At 36.7% G+C, this 8643-nt stretch overlaps 1 protein-coding gene across 1 annotated transcript in view; it reads right to left on the reverse strand.

Moving 5' to 3' along the window:
- The window catches only part of LOC145503061 (uncharacterized), a 17880-nt gene extending 11296 nt beyond the window's left edge, over positions 1 to 6584 (reverse strand). Inside the window, exon 1 of the mRNA XM_081482485.1 lies at positions 6524 to 6584. The gene's annotated coding sequence lies outside the window, so the exon portion shown is untranslated. The remainder of the gene's footprint in view (positions 1 to 6523) is intronic.
- Positions 6585 to 8643: the final 2059 nt, after the last annotated feature.

Here is an 8643-nt window from a genome sequence, read left to right on the forward strand (position 1 = left end):
ACGATCGTGACCATATATTTAGAGGATCTTCTTCTGAGCCTCGTTTCCATGCTCAAGCCATTTTTTTGCGAAATTTTAAATTAAAAAATCTAACGCAAAGCTACTCATTCAGAAAGGTTATCATACAAATTTGAAAACACCTCATGCAGTAGTATCAGCTGAAAACACTTAGGTTTTGTCCTTAGGTTTGGTACCGAAAAGTGGCCTGGCCCGTGGACTAAAAGTAAAAAGGTCTACAAATGACTTTGCCTCGGACATTGCCACTGGCAATATCAATGTTTAAACTGATGAGAGTTTGAGATTTCTCTTCACCTAGTGCTTAGGTGTTGGATAAAACTTGCATTTGCTCCAAGTGTCCATTCCTCGGCTCTCAGTACATGTGAGGCCATGTAAAAGGAAAATGGCTCAATGGAAAGAAGGCTTGGTTGAGTTACATGAAATAAATACTTTAGACAAATAATATAGCTCAAGCTATTTCAAGTGGTTGCAACTAAAATTGCAGATGGGAGATGTGAAAAAAAAAAGACTTACATTAACTTGCAAATGATATTTCAATTCCAAAGTATGCTTTTAAACTGAATATTTGCAAATTACTGACAAGCACAACAAAAAACCAGCATAATAGCGCAAAAACCATATTCTGGAAACAGCGGCCAATACTACGTTCGCTTATAAATTATTAAATAAAACTGGAAGATTGTGAATGATAGGCACGGTGAATTAGCAATGAATGAAAAGCACATGGTCCTGACATGCCTTCATTATATGTCCTCATATCACACCTCTGCTGAAGTTTAAGTTTCAATGTAACTTGTGTAAACTAAAGGGAGCTCTTTACCCAGAACAGTGCTATGTAGGTCATTTGAAATATCTGTCAGTTTAAAATTTAGTATTTACTGTAAGTCCTGTGGTCAACAACACAGTGATCATGTACTAATAATAACATTTCCTACATTGGCTGTTAAAAAATCTGCCAAAAACAGTCTCCACAGCACTTCCTCGTGTCGACTCGTAATGACTGTGACCAACTGAATTCAGAACAATCTAGCATGTAGCTGTATCTTAGATCATCTATAGTGAGATGTTTTGACTGAGATAAGTAAATTGTAACAACATTTTAAAATAAAAGCAGACGCACTATATTGAACACTTGCAGTAGCTCTTAAAACTTGGGATTGTCATGCAGCCTTCTAAGTAGTCACTTGCATTATGTCATTATGAATTTTTTTTTTTGGTCTATTCCATTCTAAATTTGATAACCTAAACAGCAGCATGCTGTAGCTTTCCATGTTTGATCACTACAGTGTAGGTGGATAAATTTAGTGCTTGGGAAATCATGATAGCAAAGTTAATTCCAAGCCCATAGTCTTTTAAAATACCAGTTGGTAATTCAGCATTTGCTTCAAAAACATTGGCTCGTTCTGCTCCAGGTGGGTTGACAATTATGCGAAGCTAAACACATGAAACACTTATTATTTATTGATTTGAGCTTATGTATACTCTCCCACAACTACCAACATTCAAAGGAAAACAAGCATAAAGAAGTGGGAGATCAAATAATCAGCCATAGATGACTGAACAATAACATCCGATCCAAGGGTAGTAAATTTCTGTTAGAGATAACAATTCAAGACAAGCAGTGATCATGATAGTGAAAATTCACTGTAAATGAGATGATATCTTTAATGGACTAGCATGCAAAGTAGGATCCAAAAACTCTTGAACATCGGTCTAACAAACGGATGACATACGCACCACCAAAAAAAACATAACAAGAAAACATTAAGATATAAAGGGAACAGGCCGAACCACAAAATTATACTCTTAAAACATTGGTAGAAATCAGACAATCACTCCCGCGAAATACCGCGAACATCTCTCAAATCAAGGAAAATGCGCCAACTTCAAGTCCGATTTTGACCGTTAAAACGGCGGGGTCCGCCTAGGCCCGCCGGACTTTTCTTGAAGTTCAACTCTCAAACTAAAGTTTCAAGCAAAAATACTTCACAATACTGATCCCTGTTACCCCGCAAACGACCAAAAGAATATCCCTGTCAAGCGCGGGTGGTAAACAAACGTTTTCAACATAGCATGATTTCCATTGACTAATTGTTTACCTGCACTTGAGGCTTGGCGAATAACTGGTCTAGATATTACACTAGCAGCTCCTAGAAAAGGTTCGCTTGATTCTCATGATGAGTGCAGAAATCGGTCGAGAAACGACAACGTACTGTTCATTGGCAACGAAAAATGTGTCCGCCACTGCTCCGGCTGAGACGACATATGATTGGTCAAATACTGTCACGTGAACCGTGTCCAACACCACCTGAGACTACGACAAATCTTATCTTACTATTGAGTTAAAATTTGTTGAAAAAGGGGCAGCTGCATAGCGTTCCCTTTGCTTATTATTAATGAATTTTAATCAAATCGAAATAGTACCAAGCTTGTACTCACCATTTCTCTTTCACTCCGTGGAAAAAATACAGAACCCAACAGTTTCACTGTATAACACAACTTTGTCTGAAGTATACAACAGCATTATTTCAGGTTTATTTAGACGAGGATTTGTTTAAAATGTCCATGTTTTACTCCCTAGCATCATGCGACTGTTAAGACGCACAAAAAAAGTACAAAGGATGTCAGACGTGCAAAACTGAAATCCATACCAAAAATAAAATTACATGAAAATAAACGCATCAAACTTAAAATTCTTTGAGGAAAGTAGATGAGCAAATTTGTAGTCACAGACACTGATTAACGCGCAAAACTGAAAGCTACAGCCGACGACAAATGCACTTGTGTGACAATGATGACTGACTAATATAGAATTGCAAAGTTAAACTGAAAGAAAACAAACGAGGAAAACTAAACAAACTTGACAAGACCACACGGGAAGATCAACCAACAAAACTGAAAGTCGTCCATGATGGACGTTTCAAGTATAAATTCTACACTGAAAATTCCAACCCTTCCTTGCTCTACTTGCACAACACGTATTTACGCTGAATACAGATAGTGACCAAAGTTGCTTACTTTTCTAACCTTTATGTGGAATGTGAGAATGAGAATGAGATAGATCTCACTCGATCTGCGTCAGGAACAGGGGTCCCCCCCTAGAAAGAACAAAAGTACGTCAGTGCTTAATTAAATATTCTCAGTAAATTCGCAGTAAAACCATCTAACGAGAGACTCGAAAAGACGATATCTCATATCTCTTTTCTTAACTGACTGTCTTTACCGTTTCTTGAGATGTCAAAATCCGAATGACGTCAAATTCAATCTGGGTCAGCAAAAGGAATCTTCCTTTCAAAGCAAAACAACGCATTAGTGCTGTTTTAGTTTTTTCAATGTACAGTGACGACATAAAAAGAATGATTTCTACACGATATCTAATTTTTTCTACACTGTATTGCTCAGTCACGTTCCGCTTTTTTAATTGCTTACTTCAAACTTAAAAATTCAAAAACAATGCATGCTAGTTCATTGTAACTGACGATAATGGAGAGACTCTTCGGAATGTTTTGAAAGGTGAATACTGTCGTTTTCATTCTGCATTTTGTATCCAAAAAATGACAGAGCTAAAATTGGCGGAATATTATTAGAATTCCCAAACATGAATATTACAATTAAAAGCCGTATGCGTTGAATGTTTGTTATTCACAGTCAAACATTATTGTTGATTATCACTGACAATTTTATTGTTTATTGAGTCAAAACATTTTGTTGTAAAGTAACCAATGACACAGTCAACTATGGACACAAAGGTTATTTAGATTTAGTCACGACAGAGTTGGGTGACTAAGACCAAGGAAAGTGAAAATTAAGGTTCTACTCACCACTTCACTTCTGTTCAGAGTATGAAAAAGTACAAACGTAACAGGTATGTCCACGAGAGAAACTTTCCCTGCAAGAAAAAGCAAGGTTCGTTCGGTTTTGCTTTATATCGTGTTTTAACCTTTAACAACAAGCAGCTAAACTAAAAACGCGTTGCTAGACGTTGGCAAGAAAGAACTCAAATTCCCTTATTTTGACTTTGTCAGTTCAAATAGTCAAAGGATAATATTTAGTTCAGAATGTTTAGTTCAGCTGGAACATATATAAGACTTAATTTAATTTCCACTCCAGTATATTATACTTTGTAATGCTTACAAGGCTTGTCGAATTTGCCGAGTTTATAATTTGATCTTGAGGACTTACAATTTACTTATATTAAAAATTGCCGTCCATCTAAAATGGGAGAGATTATCTTAATTATACAACAATTCCTTGGGACAAAACTTTGCGTTTAACTTTCTGTACACCTAGCTTTCCAAAAAGGCTTTAACAGTCTGAAAATCGTTCCGACATTTAAATTGAACTCAGAATGAAATTCAAAGTTGTAGTCTGCATCAGCTAAAATGAAATCTTGACAAAAAATAGCAATGACACGAGAAATATCACACTTTCGAACCGTGGGATAAGTTTTCAATTTCGACTGCCGATAAAATATATTTTTATATACATCACAAAATCGACATGTTTCATTTGTGTTTCACTTTTATATCGCAATTCAAATTACAAAACACGACCTGGGTACATGTTTGTTTTCTTAACATGGACTGCACCCACTTGTATAAGAAAGAGAACAATAACGCTAAGTGGTTTATCTCTAATGTAAGACTATTTCCATGGCAATCTCTCTCAAGTTATTTTTAGCTCACTTTCAGTTCCATAAATTCCAGCCTTACACGCTTTTTCATTCTCCACGAAAACATCTACGCAACACGCGTGGTAAGATTAACCGCGGGAGAACTACGGACGTGCAAGCGCGGGGGCGAAGGAGCGGAGGGTGGGGGCGAATGGTGGTGGCGGAGGGTGGGGGAAGGGTGCTCGCCAACCCCAATAAGGTTTTTTTTAAATTTTTGAAAATACGATTTACCGTAAGGAGCAGAAACTTTCGATGGCTGTTCATTCATCCTCTGCGAACATTTTTATAAGTCAATTGTGTGTGCATCATTTCTGACGTTGCCATGACAACCGCAAATTTCATGTAGGGTTAGAGTTTTTAGCAAGAAACAGATTTCAATTTTTAGAGTTAGACGGTAAATTAATTTGTGATCGCGGAACCGATAATTTTTTTCCAACCCGTGGAGTCATTTACCAGAAGGAAAGGAACCTTACAGGAGCTTTAACCCCATTCTCTTCAAAAATCTTAAGCTAAATCAATTGTCACATAATATGATATTTATCAAACTCGAACGTCCGGTCCTCTGTTTCCCTGTTTTCAGCGAGCGGTGAGGTTAATTCAGTAAAACCGAGGTTTGTGGTTTCCCCGTAAACTAGTTAAGTGTCATTGTCAGAGAAAACCGAGCAGTACCAAAACATCGAGGTCGGCTGTTTACCTTCATCTTTTCACAGTATAAAAGCTATCGGAAAAGATTAACAACCATGACATTTGCCGAGGTAGGCGTTCGTTTTTCTTCGAGATATCACCACATCATGATATTCGCCTCTCAAGCGGTCTAAAATGGCCGAAATTTCGGGAACCTTTAGGTGAGCCTAAAAGATACTTCGTACAAATTCCAGAAACTCTAATTTTCGTGCGATGATATTTGTCCCCTTATTAGTTGATCGAGAAATACTAGAGGTCTTTCGCTTTAATTCCACGGTTTTCACGAGGTTCCAAATATCGCCGTCGAATCGTTAATGAGCGTGACCCAAATTTTAGCCATTTTCAGCGAGTCGTTTTTCAAAAGTGCGGCAGTTTATTTCCACAGAAACACATTTTTGTGATAGTATTTTGTATTGTTATCAATATCCAGTTTAGTTAAAATTGGTATCTACAGGCAAATCGGAGTAACCGCTCTCGCAAAGTCCAAAAAAAAAAATCATTAGTCAGAAATATTTCCCGCCAAATTTTTAGCCAAGAATATCACCTTTTACCGACTTTCTGCAATTGTTAACCATGATTTACTGAAAGATCCGCAAAAAAAAAATAGTTAACTGGACCGCAAAATAGAATATTTAAGCTGTGACATCGTTATTAACCTATGTAAACTTTCCAAACTCGCCAAATCCTTACCATTATTTAGGCTAAAATTTTCCCGCGAAAACTCTATTTTTAACGTCACGCTGCATGGAAAAACAGATCCTCCCTTCGCTGGTCTTTTTTGCCGTTTAGTAGAACAAACTGCAAGTTAATAGTGAGCCAAGCTTTTCTCTGAATTTAATTTTGGGACTTCTGGAAACCCCTTGTTTACGTTTCGCTTGATTCTCATGATGACTGCAGAAATCGGTCGAGAAACGACAACCTACTCTTCATTCGCAACGAAAAATGTGTCCGCCATTGCTCCGGCTGAGACGACATATGATTGGTCAAATACTGTCACGTGAACCGTGTCAAACACCACCTGAGACTACGACAAATCTCATCTTACTATTGAGTTAAAATTTGTTGAAAAAGGGGCAGCTGCATAGCGTTCCCTTTGCTTATTATTAATGAATTTTAATCAAATTGAAATAGTACCAAGCTTGTGCTCACCACTTCTCTTTCGCTCCGTGGAAAAATTACAGAACCCAACAGTTTCACTGTATAACACAACTTTGTCTGAAGTATACAACAATATTATTTCAGGTTTATTTAGACGAGGATTTCTTTGAAATGTCCATGTTTTACTCCCTAGCATCATGCGACTGTTAAGACGCACAAAAAAAATACAAAGGATGTCAGACGTACAAAACTGAAATCCATACCAAAAATAAAATTGCATGAAGATAAACGCATCAAACTTAAAATTCCTTGAGGAAAGTAGATGAGCAAAGTTGTAGTCACAGACACTGATTAACGCGAAAAACTGAAAGCTACAGCCGACGACAAATGCACTTGTGTGACAATGATGACTGACTAATGTAGAATTGCAAAGTTAAACTGAAAGAAAACAAACGAGGAAAACTAAACAAACTTGACAAGACCACACGGGAAGATCAACCAACAAAACTGAAAGTCGTCCATGATGGACGTTTCAAGTATAAATTCTACACTGAAAATTCCAACCCTTCCTTGCTCTATTTGCACAACACGTATTTACTCTGGATACAGATAGTGACCAAAGCTACTTACTTTTCTAACCTTTATGTGGAATGTGAGAATGAGAATGAGATCCCACTCGATCTGCGTCAGGAACAGGGGTCCCCCCCTAGAAAGAACAAAAGTACGTCAGTGCTTAATTAAATATTCTCAGTAAATTCGCAGTAAAACCATCTAACGAGAGACTCGAAAAGACGATATCTCATATCTCTTTTCTTAACTGACTGTCTTTACCGTTTCTTGAGATGTCAAAATCCGAATGACGTCAAATTCAATCTGGGTCAGCAAAAGGAATCTTCCTTTCAAAGCAAAACAACGCATTAGTGCTGTTTTAGTTTTTTCAATGTACAGTGACGACATAAAAAGAATGATTTCTACACGATATCTAACTTTTTCTACACTGTATTGCTCAGTCACGTTCCGCTTTTTTTAATTGCTTACTTCAAACTTAAAAATTCAAAAACAATGCATGCTAGTTCATTGTAACTGACGATAATGGAGAGACTCTTCGGAATGTTTTGAAAGGTGAATACTGTCGTTTTCATTCTGCATTTTGTATACAAAAAATGACAGAGCTAAAAATGGCGGAATATTATCAGAATTCCCAAACATGAATATCACAATTAAAAGCCGTACGCGTTGAATGACTGTTATTCACAGTCAAACATGATTGTTGATTATCATTGACAATTTTATTGTTTATTGAGTCAAAACATTTTGTTGTAAAGTAACCAGTAACACAGTCAACTATGGACACAAAGGTTGTTTAGATTTAGTCACGACAGAGTTAGGTGACTAAGACCAAGGAAAGTGAAAATTAAGGTTCTACTCACCACTTCACTTCTGTTCAGAGTATGAAAAAGTACAAACGTAACAGGTATGTCCACGAGAGAAACTTTCCCTGCAAGAAAAAGCAACAAAGGTTGGTTCGGTTTTGCTTTATATCGTGTTTTAACCTTTAACTACAAGCAGCTAAACTAAAAATGCGTTGCTAGACGTTGGCAAGAAAGAACTCTAATTCCCTTATTTTTACTTTGTCAGTTCAAAGAGTCAAAGGATCATACTTAGTTCAGAATGTTTAGTTCAGCTGAGACATATATAAGACTGAATTTAATTTCCACTCCAGTATATTATATTGTGTAATGCTTACAAGGCTTGTCGAATTTGCCAAGTTTATAATTTGATCTTGAGCACTTACAATTTACTTATATAAAAAAATTGCCGTCCTTCTAAAATGGGAGAGATTATCTTAATTATACAACATTTCTTTGGGACAAAACTTTGCGTTTAACTTTCTGTACACCTACCTTTCCAAAAAGGCTTTAACAGTCTGAAAATCGTTCCGACATTTAAATTGAACTCAGAATGAAATTCAAAGTTGTAGTCTGCATCAGCTAAAATGAAATCTTGACAAAAAATAGCAATGACACGAGAAATATCACACTTTCGAACCGTGGCATAAGTTTTCAATTTCGACTGGCGATCAAATGTATTTTTATATACATCACAAAATCGACATGTTTCATTTGTGTTTCACTTTTATATCGCAATTCAAACTACAAAACACGACCTGG

The sequence above is a fragment of the Orbicella franksi genome, chromosome 11 (genome assembly GCF_964199315.1).
Source record: "Orbicella franksi chromosome 11, jaOrbFran1.1, whole genome shotgun sequence".
Lineage (NCBI taxonomy): Eukaryota > Metazoa > Cnidaria > Anthozoa > Scleractinia > Merulinidae > Orbicella > Orbicella franksi.